Raw genomic sequence first — 13,494 nt, forward strand, 5'->3', positions numbered from 1 at the left:
AGAGAATGAAGAGAGAATCTGTCTTTCTGATGGCACTGGTATGATCCACGTAGATTCTTAATGCACGGACTACGTCCAGCGACGCTTCTCCCGCAGAAAGTCCCGATACCTGAAAAGCCGGGACTACAATTTCTTCGTTAAGTTGAAATTTAGATACCACCTTAGGAAGATAACCAGACCTAGTTCTGAGAACTGCTTTATCTGGATTAAAAAAAAAAAAAAAAAAACACAGAAAAGGAGATTTACATGACAGCGCTCCTAAATCTGACACTCTTCTTGCTGATGCAATAGTCAGTAGAAAGAGAACATTAGCTGTTAACCATTTAAGATCCACTTTATTAAGTGGTTCAAACGGAGCAACTTGCAGAGCTTTGAGAACCAGACTTAAGTCCCAAGGCACTGCAGGAGGAACAAAAGGCGGTTGAATGCGCAGCATTCCCTGGACAAAAGTACGCACATCCTGTAAATTGGCAATTTTCTTTTGAAACCATACAGTCAATGCTGATACTTGTACTCTCAAGGAAGCCACCTTCCAACCCTTATCCATTCCTGCCTGAAGGAAATCTAAGACCCTGGATACTCTGAAAGATTTTGGGTCCATACTTCATTCACTGCACCAATGAATATAGGCTTGCCATATTCGGTGATAAATGCGAGCTGAGGAAGGTTTCCTTGCTCTGAGCATAGTTTGAATTACCTGTTGTGAGAATCCTCTTGACTTCAGGATAGAGGTTTCAATAGCCACGCAGTCAAAGACAGTCGATCCAGATGCCTGTGATAACAAGGACCCTGTATTAGTAGATCTGGACATTGAGGGAGCAGAATTGGAGCATCCATCGACATCCTCTGCAGATCTATGTACCAATGCCTTCTGGGCCAAGCCGGAGCTATTAGAATCACGGCACCTTTTGCTTGTTCTATTTTCCTCACCACCCTGCGTAGCAGGATGATCGGAGGAAACAGATATGCCAGATGAAAGTCCCATTTCACTGACAGTGCGTTTACAAGGATCGCTCTGGGATCCTTTGTTCTTGACCCGTATGCTGTAATTTTGTTGTTCAGACGGAACGCCATGAAATCTATGTCTGGCAAACCCAACTTGTCTACCAGAGTCTAAAATACTTCCAGGTGTAGAGCCCATTCGCTTGCTTGAATGGTGCGTCGACTGAGAAAGTCCGCTTCCCAGTTTAGGATTCCTGGAACGAACACTGCAGATAATGCTGGAAGATGGCGTTCTGCCCACTTCAGTATGTGACTTACCTCCTTCATTGCTTTTTGGCTGCGAGTTCCTCCCTGATGGTTGAGGTACGCTACTGCCGTTGCATTGTCCGAGCGGTTCTGGACTGGTTTTCCTTGAAGAGTGTCCTTTGCCCGAATTAGTGCCGTGAATATGGCCTGAGGTTCCAACAGGTTTACTGGCAGGCAACTTTCTTCTTTGGTTTCTTTGGTCCATTGTCCCTGGAACCATAATTTTCCGGACACTGCTCCCCAGCCCTGAAGACTGGCATCTGTTGTCAGGACCTCCCAATCTGATATCCAAAAGGGTCTCCCCTTGTCTAGATAGGATGTCTGTAGCCACCAGGCTAATGACCTTTTTACCTTTTCTGAAAGTACTATGGTCTGTTTCTTTATTGTCTGATGTACTCCATTCCACCTGGCCAGAATCAGACGCTGCAGAGGTCTTGAGTGGAATTGTGCATACTCCACCATGTCGAATGTTGACACCACCAAACCCATCATTCGCATTGCTGCATGAATTGATATTGTTTGACTGTGTAACAACTCCTGAGTCCTTAACTTCACCCTGGATATCTTGTTCAGAGGTAAAAATATGCTCTGCAGACTTGAATCCAATACAGCCCCCAGGTGAATCATCCGTTGTGACGGAATCAGAGATGACTTTGCCCAATTTATGAGCCATCCGTGCTTCTGTAGACAAGTTATTGTCTGTTGAAGATGGACCAAGAGCAATTCCTGGGATTGTGCCAGGATTAAAAGATCGTCGAGGTATGGAAAAATTCTTATCCCCTGCTTGCGGAGATAAGCTGCCATATTCACCATGATCTTGGTAAATACTCTGGGGGCTGTGGCTAACCCAAAGGGTAAAGCCTGGAACTGAAAATGTTGCTGGATGATGGCGAACCTGAGGTAACACTGATGAGACAATGCTATAGGAACATGCAGGTAAGCATCCCGTATATCCAGAGATACCATGTAATCCCCTGGTTCCATGGCCAAAACTATGGAGCGTAACGTCTCCATGTGGAACCGTGGTACCCAAATGTATTTATTTAACATTTTGAGATTGAGAATGGGCCGAAACAACCCATTTGGCTTCTGAACCAAAAACAGGTTGGAGTAAAAGCCCTGTCCCCGTTATGCAGGCGGTACTGGAATAATTACTCCTGACTGAAGCAATTTCTGAACTGCTTCTTCCAGGGCTCTGGCCTTCGCCTCTATTTGAGACGGACTGGTGCAGAAGAACCTTCGAGGAGGCTGCTTCTTGAAAGGGAAACCATAACCCAGAGATAACGCTTCTTGCACCCAAGCATCTGTTGTCGACTGCTGCCATATGTGTGCAAACTGAAGAAGTCGGCCCCCTACCCTGGGGTCCCCCAGGCGGAGGCCCGCACCGTCAGGCTAATGGCTTATCTTCTGGTTTGGAAGCTGGACCTCTGGTGGTCCATTGCTTCTTTGGCCTACCAAACTTATTATATTGGGGCTGCTTATTTTTTCCTTTTTGCACTCTTCTGTCTATGACATAATTTAATGATGTTGACGGTAAAGGCAATATAGATTTTCGCACTAATCGAATGACATGCGTATCTACCTTAGGAGGTACTTCTCTTTTTAAACAGTCCCCAGTTGGAAAAGGGTAATAGGAATCCCTTTTTTTTTGGAATTCTATATTTTTTATTGGGTGTAGCCCAAGCTTCCTCCATGATTTCCGTCAGCTGATCTGACCCTGGAAATTCGACCCTAACTGTTTTGGGACGTTTAAACACAGGTGCCTTAGTTTTTAACACCGTCTCTGCTGAATCCTCTAAGGATAGAATAGCCTTCATTGCTCCAATTAATTTAGCTATATCCTCTGAGCTGATACCTTCTACCTGTTCTTCATATGCTGAAGCAGAGTATATAGCTATCATCATCTGATGTATCATCCTGTGTAGCCTGTGAATTTGATGATATATTTACACTCGGTTCATCAGCTTGTTTCTTTGGAGAAGCTTTTGGGGATATACTGTAAGAAGGGAGCTGCATGTATGGGTTAATAGTGTACCCTACTACTGGGATTGAAGCTGTAGGGATTACCCATTCAACTATACTGGACAAGGTCTGTGCAAACATAGCCCAAGGTGGATCTACCTGTCGTTGAACAGGGATCTGCCTTGCAATCTGCTGAAACGCAAAACAATTTGTACATAAACCACCATGTGCCAGATCCTGAGAGGATAATCCCACTTTGCAAGACAAACATGTTATGAGTATTGGTGTTACTGTTAATGTAACCTCGTCACCTTTGCCGCTCTTAGACATGATAATCAGCTTTTCACAGTGTACTACACAATTTGTGACTGATAACACTTTAATATAGTAAAGTGATTACAATCTGACCCCATCCCATGCACCAGCATTGAGGTTCAGAAGAAACCACTGACAAACATATATAAAGTCAGCAATCACACTAGCAGTCAGTCACTTGTTATATATTAGTCATATGAGCATATTTATCAACTACAAACACATTTCAAAGTATGTAGGAGTACATATTACTGAATTCAGTTTTATACAGATCTTAACGTATTCAGACACATTGCGAAGAAAACCACAGTAATGTACACAGACTCATATGCAATAGGCACTAAACGTAACTATTCATACTGACAAAAAGTAGACAGAATTTTAGTGCTGTATAACCCGTACTCAGTAGAGTGGGATACAAGGAGACTCACCTCACTTCCAAGATCGATCAATACGTTAGCAAACGCTGAGTGGATCCAGAAGCTACTAGTGTACACTGCCGCTCCGGGAACTTTTAGTGAACACAGACGCACTGTGCATGCAGACACAACGGTCATACAGACGCCTGTACTGAGACCGGGTCTCCTCGCGGTAGCGCTTAGTGTACACAGATGCAGCGGCCTATGCTGCAACAGAGACCTCTCGTGGTAGCGTCTGAGACGGAAGGGAGGCAATCAGTTCATGGCGGGAGACCAACAAAAACTGGTCATGAACTGGGGGAGGGGTGACCAAGAGAGAGTCTGATTCCCCACCGCTGACGTCAACCCTAGGGATCCAGCCTCATACTATTCCTGGTGCCTTATGATCCCTAAGGCCTAGCGCTGGAGCACCCATGGTGGCGGTGCGCCAGCTACTGTTTGGTAGTCTCCTCCCAATACAGTGCGGCTGTGTCCGTTATTCCCCTTCTAAGTGGAACCGATGCCTTACCTTCTCCCCGTGCTCTGGCCACAGCCTGGTAACATCTGCTGGACCTGCTAGCATATCAGACACAGACGCCCGTCGAGACAGCACTTGTACCGTGGGTAAGCGTTGTTACGACCCGGCAGAGAGTTGTTGGAGAGACTCTTTCCAATATGCGTGTAAGACGCTGTTAGGAAAGATCACTCAGAAACCGTAGTAAGACTATAAAAATAAAATAAGAAAGCTTAGGGCTGCCAAAAACAGCAGCCCTGTGACCATGGTCCTGCTGCACAAAAAAACAACTGATTTCCTCGAGCCAGTGGGCGGGATTTATGGACGGGCCCGTTGCATCCTGGGAGGACTGAAAGCTTGTGATCGTTTGGTGCCAATCCGCTATCGCTCCATCATATCCCATTGTTATCCTGTGGATAACCTGCGGACCCTGCCGGAGAAAAATAGGATTTTAATGACCTACCTGTAAATCCTTTTTTCGTAGTCCGTAGAGGATGTTGGGGTCCACATTAGTACCATGGGGGTATAGACGGGTCCACTAGAAGCCATTGGCACTTTAAGAGTTTGAGAGTGTGGCTGGCTCCTCCCTCTATGCCCCTCTTACCAGACTCAGTCTAGAAATTGTGCCCAAGGAGACGGACATCTTCGAGAGACGGATTACACAGATCGCGGCGAGATTCACACCAGCTCACACAACATGGCAAACCAAGCTAACTAGCTTGAAACTCAGCAACAGCTGAAAAACAGTACTTAACAAGCAACAACGCAGTACAAAACTAAAAGCAAAGTCGTACTCAATCAAGTAAACACTGCAGGATAACAAAGCGCTGGGCGGGAACCCAGCATCCTCTACGGACTACGAGAAAAGGATTTACCGGTAGGTAATTAAAATCCTATTTTCTCTTACGTCCTAGAGGATGCTGGGGTCCACATTAGTACCATGGGGATGTACCAAAGCTCCCAGAACGGGAGGGAGAGCGCGGAGGCTCCTGTAGAACCGATTGTCCAAACTTTAGGCCCTCAGATGCCAAAGTATCGAACTTGTAGAACTTAGCAAAAGCGTTCGACCCCGACTAAGTAGCCGCTCAGCAAAGTTGTAAAGCTGAGACACCCCGGGCAGCCGCCTAGGAAGAACCCACCTTACGAGTAGAGTGGGCCTTAACAGATTTCGGACACGGCAATCCTGTCGTAAAATACGCATGCAGGATAGTGAACCTGATCCAGCGAGAAGTTGTCTGCTTAGAAGCAGGACCCCCAAGTTTCTTGGGATCATACAGGACAAACAGAGAGTTCGATTTTCTGTGACGAGCAGTCCTCTTCACATAGATTTTCAAAGCCCTCACAACATCCAAGGACTTAGATGTAATTGAGGAGTCAGTAGCTACTGGCACCACAATAGGTTGGTTGATATGAAAAGCCGACACAACCTTTGGAAGAAACTGCTGACGCGTCCTGAGCTCAGCTCTATCTTCATGGAAGATCAAGTAGGGGCTCTTACACGACAAAGCCCCCAACTCCGACTCACGTCTAGCAGAAGCTAAGGCCAACAAAGTGACAGCCTTCCATGTGGCACAAAGGGAGGCTGGATGTGCAAGACCCCTTTCAAGAAAGTCTGAACCTCAGGGAGGGAAGCTAGCTGTTTCTGTAAAAGAACGGAAAGGGCTGAAATCTGGACCTTTACTGATCCCTCCACCAGGCTGTGCGGTCCACCGTCATGCTGAGGATTTTGATGTGCCTGAAGCTCCTCTTTGTTTTAGCCGTCCAAAAGGACTGCGAAGTAGATGAAGAAAAAAGTTTCTTCGTAGCTGGTGAGGCTGAGGGAAGAAAAGGTGACTTACCCGCGGTTGCCATGGAAATCCACGCATCCAACGCCTCCCCAGATAGAGCCTGACCTGTGTAGGGTAGGTTCTCCACACCTCTCCTGGATTCCACTTCGGCAGACCATTGGCGTAGCCAGAGTCCCCTGCCAGCCGAGACAGACATGGAAGATATCCCTGCAGCCATCGAACCCAGGTCTTTCATGGATTCCACCATAAATCCTGCAGAATCCTGTATGTTACATAAAAACAATTCAACGTCACTTTTATCCATTGTATCCAAGTCCTCAAGCAACATGCCTGACCAGTTTACCATAGCTTTAGAAATCCATGCACAGGCAATAGTAGGTCGCAGTATCGCCCCTGAAGCAGTGTATATGGATTTGAGCATAGTGTAAATTTTGCGATCTGCCAGTTCTTTTAACGCGGTAGATCCCGGGACAGGTAAAACCACCTTCTTGACAGTCTGGAAACAGATGCGTCAACTATGGGTTGGTTTTCCCATTTCTTTCTATTCTCCTCAGGGAAGGAAAAAGCAATCAGAACCTTTCTTAGGATCTGGAATTTTTTCTCCGGGATTTCCCAGGATTTTTCAAATATAGCGTTTAATTCTTTAGACGCTGGGAAGGTTAGCTAGGCTTTCTTATTATCCATGAAGTAAGCCTACTCAACCTGCTCAGGTGTTGTGTCAGCAATATTCAACACATCTCTAATGGCCTCAATCATCAACTGCACTCCTTTTGCAAGAGATGTCACCCCCCGCAGCACATCCTCATCACCGTCTGCCGTGTCAGAATCGGTATCCGTGTCATCTTGTATTATCTGGGCAAGAGTACGTTTTTTTTGTACGCTAGGGGCCCCAGAAGGAACAGAACCGGACCAAACCGCCATAGAATTCTGTAAAACCTGAGTTGCAGTCTCAGTCTGTGCTACCCTAGTAGAAATCTGAGAAATCATATCCTTAAGAGAGGCAAACCACTCAGGCTCCCTTGCAGGGATCTGTGATAAAACAGTACAATCCTGATTACATGGAATTGGGTCATCCTGAGAGGAATTATCCTCTGCAGCATATGACACAGTCCCTAGAAATGGCTTTTGGAGACCGCAAACACTCCACACACACACAGTGAAAGGACAGATACAGTTTCCCCCTAAGAATGCCAAGAGAGCCACAGAGATTGGAGCCAACCCACACACAGCGCTTTTTTAGATAGAGGGAAGCCACTACCTAGCGCCTACTGTGCAGCTTAATAGGCTACACAGCCTCCCCCACCCCACCCCCCCCTCCCCAACTCCCTGGTACCGTACAGGATAGCTGGTGTTGATGTGAAGGGACAGCTCTCCCTGTCAGCGTCTCCACAGTGAACTGCAGGCAGGAAAAATGGCACTGAACGCTGCTAGGTCCGCTCTGAGAAGATCCGCTTCTTTCATTGCGCTGCTTCCCGCTCCACTGTTCGTTTATACTGGCCTAAGGATTTTGCTGGCATAGGAACCGGGGCCCCTGACAGACTTCAATACCAGTGTAGGGTACGGCGCACTAAGTACCACTGAGCATCCGGAGCGCAGTTAGTACTGCGCTCCCACCCTGTTGCCGCCATCTTCACACCGGCTTCCCGCTTGCTAGGGGAGCCGGTGACTCACTCGCCACTTGAATCTTCTGGCTCTGTAAGGGGGTTGGCTGCATGCTACGGGGGTGAGCGATCACCTGTGGTGGCGAACGATCATTCCCCTCAGGAGCTATGGGGCAGATGTATTAAGCCTGGAGAAGTGATAAAGCAGTGATAAGTGCAAGGTGATAACACACCAGCCAATCAGCTCCTAACTGTAGATTTACATATTGGAGCTGAGTGGCTGGTGCGTTATCACCTTCCACTTATCACTGCTTTATCACTTCTCCAGGCTTAATACAATTGCCCCTCAGTGTCCTGTCAGCGAAGATAGTGGCTCAGACCCCTCAGGGCGGACACTACTCCCCCCCTTAGTCCCACAAAGCAGGGAGGCTGTTGCCAGCAGCCTCCCTGTGCCTATACTCTAATAAAATAAATAAAACCAGAGAAACTCCTACAGAGCTCCCCTAGCTGTGACCGGCTCCCCCGGGCACATTTTCTAAACTGAGTCTGGTAGGAGGGGCATAGAGGGAGAAGCCAGCCCACACTCTTAAACTGCCAATGGCTCCTGGTGGAACCGTCTATACCCCATGGTACTAATGTGGACCCCAGCATCCTCTAGGACGTAAGAGAAAATAACAGTGCTCAACCTATATTCAGTGGATGTTGAATAAAGAGCAAATAGGCAGATGTACTTTAGAGTGCAAATAGGCAGATGTCTAATTAACTTTAGAGTCCCCTCAAATTAGGTATGATCATCGATGATTCAAAATCATCGATGGTATATAGCCGATGTTGAATACTTTTACCATCGATGGCGTATAAACAGATAGTTATACACCATCGATGATAGCTGTGTGCACGATGGTTTTTACCCCCACCTTTCAATTTTAGGGCTGCCTGTTGCTGCACAGGGCTGCTAGGCTGTCAGCCAGCAGCCCTGCGCAGCCTCCGGCTCTTACACTGTGTGTAACAGCTGGGAATGGGATGTCCCTCCTCTTTAAGAGGCTGAGCTATCACTCACAGCTCAGCCCCGCCCCCGGCTCTTACACAGCAGAAGAGCAAGCATCCCCGCATGCGCATAAACACTGATGGTAAAAACCATCGATGGCTATGCAAAGAATACTTAGCTGCCACTGATGGTTTGTCTCACCATCAGCATCGATGGTAACCATTGATGGTAGTAACGCCGATGGCCATCCCTACCTCAAATGCACACAGCATGTGTCGAAATGGGATACATATGATATCCCAGGAGATGGGTTGCCAGCTGTTACTATAACGACATCCCGTCCGCCGGAATCGTTGAAGCAAGACCGCTCGCCACGCATTAAGCCCAGTGGGGAGCTCTGTTCGCCACCGGTTCTATTCCCACATGGTTGATGGCGTGGACCCACCAACCGAGTGGAAATTCTGGGTGAGTGTCGGGATACCGGGTGTAGGTATATTACCGGGTGTCGGTCTCCTGAACGCAGGAATACCAACAGCCGGTAAAGTGACTAGCATGTAATTGCAAGGTATTATGAAACTTATAACCAGGACTCTATATGAGTCTTGAAGTGCTACATATGCAATGTCCATATACAGAAATGTCTATGTACGTATTTATGTATATATGCATGCATTCTCCCCAATGCCAGAGGTCACACCCTGGATCTAGTCTTCACACATGGCTGCGTCATGTCTGTATTTGCAATTTTCCCCTCCCCTCTCCCCCATCACCACCCTCACTGTCAAGGTCACTCTTACCAAACATAACCTTGACCTGGCCTTATTCTCCTCTCTGAACACTTACCCTCCTTCAACCTATTTCTCTCTATAACACCTCCCTAACCTTTGTAATCCACTAAGCTGCCCCAGGTATTGCTCTCAGCCTTTGTCGATATGCATCCCAACCCTGGCACACTAAGGTTACTCAATACCTCAGAAATTCTCATGCACAGTACTAGAGGAAATCATGCTCTCATGCTGATTTCCTGGACTTCAAGTTCATAAACTCATCTTACAATTCTGCCCTTACCCAATGTTAAGCAGTCATACTTTAAGTCTCTACCCTCTTCACACTCCCCACAACCGCTTTGCCAGCTTCAACTATCTCCTCTCTTTCTCCCCTTAAATTTTCAACCTACTTTACATCGAAGATTGAAACCATCTGTAATGACATCTCATCTCACCATCTTCCTCCTATTCCTCCCTTTCCGTCCTCTACCTCCCATTTTGTCTTCCTTCTTCCCCATCACTGTGTAAGAAGTACCTATCCTCATCTCATCACACCATGTATCCTATTCCCTCTCACCTACTTTGCTACATATCCTGAAGTCTGCTTTCATCTTGCCCATCTCTTACACCTATATGGCACTGCCTCTTTGTTCCTCAAACATTCACTTGTTTCACCCATCCTTAAGAAATCCTTACTTGACCCCAACTCTCTCGAACTACTTCCCCATCCTCCTCCTCAATTTTGCCTTTATGCTCCATGAGAAAATCAATTATCTACAACTGACCTCATATCTCTCTCTCCCCACTCATTCCTAATCGCTTTCTGCCCCCTCCACTCTACAGAATCCATCCATACTAAAGTCACTAATGACTACCTCACTGTCAAAGCCAATGGTCAGATCTTTATTGTCATCATTTCAAGCTATCTGCAGACTTCTCCTTCAAACTCCTAATTCGATTGGTCTCTAATAATCAGTCCGCTCTTGATTCACCCCCTACCTTTAGTGCTCTAGCGGTTACTCTTCTGTCTCTACCTTCACTTAGACCACCCTTCCTCTACCTGTTGATGTTCCAGAAGGAGCCGTCCTTTGGCCTACTCTTCTACCATTACATCTCCTTACTTGGAATACTCATCCTCTCTTGTCACCGCCATTTCTCAAATTAAACATATCCAATACAATACATATCTTCCCCCTTTCCAGTCCACACCCCCTTTCTGTCAACTTCTGCCTCCTGGTCACTGCACATTTATGTTTCCATTTCTGAAACATATCTAAAGGTGCATACACACGGAGAGATATAACTGAGAGATTTTGACTATATAGTCAAAATCGCTCAGAAAGTTAGTGCTGTGTACACAGCCAGCGATAGCGATGTGCGTCCCCGCCAGGTCGCTATCGCTGCTAAAAATAGACTGTGCAGGCAAGTCAATTTTGGCTATGTCACTGGGAAAGAAAAAGCGTCCCCTTGCTTGAATGAGTAGGCCAAAATCGCTGGAAAAGTTAGTCAAAATCTCTGGTAAAGTTAGTCAAAATCTCCTACTGCCAGTTCAAGGGAAATCGCTCAGTCAAAATCTCTCATAGTCAAAATCTCTCTGTGTGTATGCACCTTTAGATCACACTTTTTCTCAACCCTGATGCCACCAAAGCTCTTATCCCACGGTAACTATTGCAACATCCACCTCTCTGGCCTCCACATACATAACATATCACCTTTCCCCCATTCAATCTACCATGAACACTGCTGTCCATTTAATTAACCTTTCTAACCCTTCGTAACCTGCTTTACTGGCACCCCAACTCCCTCAGAATCCAGTTCAATCTTTTGGCCCTCAGTTATACACCTTTTACACAGAGCTTTTGACCCAGGTCACAGCTTGGTGTAAAAGGGTCCTTGAAAAATAACCCAGGTCAAGTTACCAGGGAACCCGATTTTAGTAGCTACCAGAGTTGGAGCCAGGTAACAGGTGCAGTGTAAATAGCCTGACCTGGGTTTATCCGATGCGGGTTATGATTAAAAGGTGTTGACTGGCTGTGTATGCAGAGGTCCGCCTCAAGGCAGGGTGTGTATTACCCCTTTCAGACCCCCCGAGGCGGCTCGGACACCGAAGCCAGACACGGGAGCTTCCCCACCGCTGACTGCAGCCCGGCATATTGCCGGGTTGGTGATGTCAGCAGTGACACGGTGGGGGCAGTGACTGGAGATCACATGATCTCCAAGCGCTGCCCATACACAGAGAGTGAACAGGAAACGGGTCACATCGACCCGGCTCCCGCTCACCCCGCACAGTGAGCCATGTTGAAGACATGTTCAACCCTGCTCAAGACCAGAGTTGAAATACAGTACCGGGTCACTCGACCTCAGTCATTTCAACCATTGCACCTTTCAGATCGCATCTGAACACGGGTTATGCGCGCTCATGTGCCCATAACCCGTGTTCATAGGTGGCGGTCTGAAAGGGGTATGAGTGACATGCAGGGATAACCTGGGTTTAATGGGGTCCAAAGTGCAGTGTAAACAGGGTATGACCCTAATCTGATCCAGGTTGGAACCGTGTCCGAAAACCTGGGTCAAACCTGGGTTTTTGGTGTAAAAGTGGTATTACTGTGCCCACTCCTAGGTCTCCAACCTTCTGGCCAAACTTCCTCCGCTCTTCCTCTGATTGCTCGTCTCCAGAATTTCCCCTGTTCTTCCCCCTCCTCTGGAACTCACTATTTCTGCAAGTCAAGCTTTCTGCGAGGAAAGAATGGAGGTATAGAAAAGATTAACCCAGCACTGTGAGGTACTGCATCGATGCTAACCACTGTGCTATTTCTATGACATGGATTTTTGTGTTTTCAAAAGAAAAATAGACCTTTAATGTTTTCTAGAGCTGCTCACTAATATCTCATCTCTGTAAACATTCTTCAGGTGTAGTACCAATACAGGACTTCATGCAGTACAATATAGACAATAATGTCGTTTTTGTTTACTTATCCCAATGATCTCTGAGGTGAGGTCCACTGTATGAGATGTGGGCACACATTAAGCAACCGTACAGCATACTTCTATGCCATCTTAAAGCTGAGGTGCTCAGAGTCATCATTCATAAGTTTCTACTATCCCAATCGTACAGATCCCCTCACAGGCTGACAATATCCGACAGCTTCGGACCACATGAATCCATAGCCCTGCAAACCACGAACTCAGCCCATGGGTGCCATGGATGAGCAATTTTCTAAACAAAGGATATCGAGGAACCTCCAACTAGCCCCAGATGAGTGCCCTGCACAAGTGCACCGCCTGTAACTTTCCCGTTCTGTCTCCAGTTGCTCGTCTGGTTCACTCACTTCCACCACTTCCATGCTCAGTCTCTTTCTTTCTCTATTATCTCATTCACTTTTGTTTTGTTGTCTAGGCATATTCTTTCGCACTCTCCCATTTCTTCCCATACCTCATGAACTCCGCCGCCGCTTTACAGACGATCCCGCAGTGATTTACCGGAGCCCCGTGCGGTCCGCATCGATCTCTCACTTCCCACAGCGTCCCTCCGCTTTCCGTTGCTATGCCGCGGCCCAGGCCTCCCCTGGCAACCGCAAGCAAACCCGGAAGCGGAGCCACCGAGTTATAGGTCACACCCCTTCACTCCATACACCGCCTACGATTGGTATAGTAAAGGGTCCTTCCTCGTGACGTTTCCGGGCTTGCACGTTAGTTGCCCGGGAAACGAGACTGCGGTAGCTGGCTTTGTCACTGCCTGCCCATCTCCATAGCAGCTCACCAAACAGATGAAACTGCGCAATACTAGTGACGGACTTGCTGAATGACCTTTGTTTATGTCACGAGTCACCCCACCACATCGTTCTGCCACTAACACTAGATAGATCTCTCTCTGGTTATATCATATCATATATCATATCTATTTATCTATTAAT

General features: G+C 47.0%; 1 protein-coding gene across 2 annotated transcripts in view; it reads right to left on the minus strand.

Moving 5' to 3' along the window:
- DNAL4 (dynein axonemal light chain 4) overlaps positions 1 to 13,282 on the minus strand; it is a 102,194-nt gene extending 88,912 nt beyond the window's left edge. The window contains exons 1-2 of one of the 2 annotated variants that reach the window (XM_063940490.1): positions 13,014 to 13,282; positions 12,210 to 12,313 (exon numbers count right to left, since the gene is read on the minus strand). The gene's annotated coding sequence lies outside the window, so the exon portion shown is untranslated. The remainder of the gene's footprint in view (positions 1 to 12,209; positions 12,314 to 13,013) is intronic. The other variant, XM_063940489.1, reaches the window with a different exon arrangement.
- Positions 13,283 to 13,494: the final 212 nt, after the last annotated feature.

This window comes from Pseudophryne corroboree, chromosome 9 (assembly GCF_028390025.1).
Source record: "Pseudophryne corroboree isolate aPseCor3 chromosome 9, aPseCor3.hap2, whole genome shotgun sequence".
NCBI classification, from domain to species: domain Eukaryota; kingdom Metazoa; phylum Chordata; class Amphibia; order Anura; family Myobatrachidae; genus Pseudophryne; species Pseudophryne corroboree.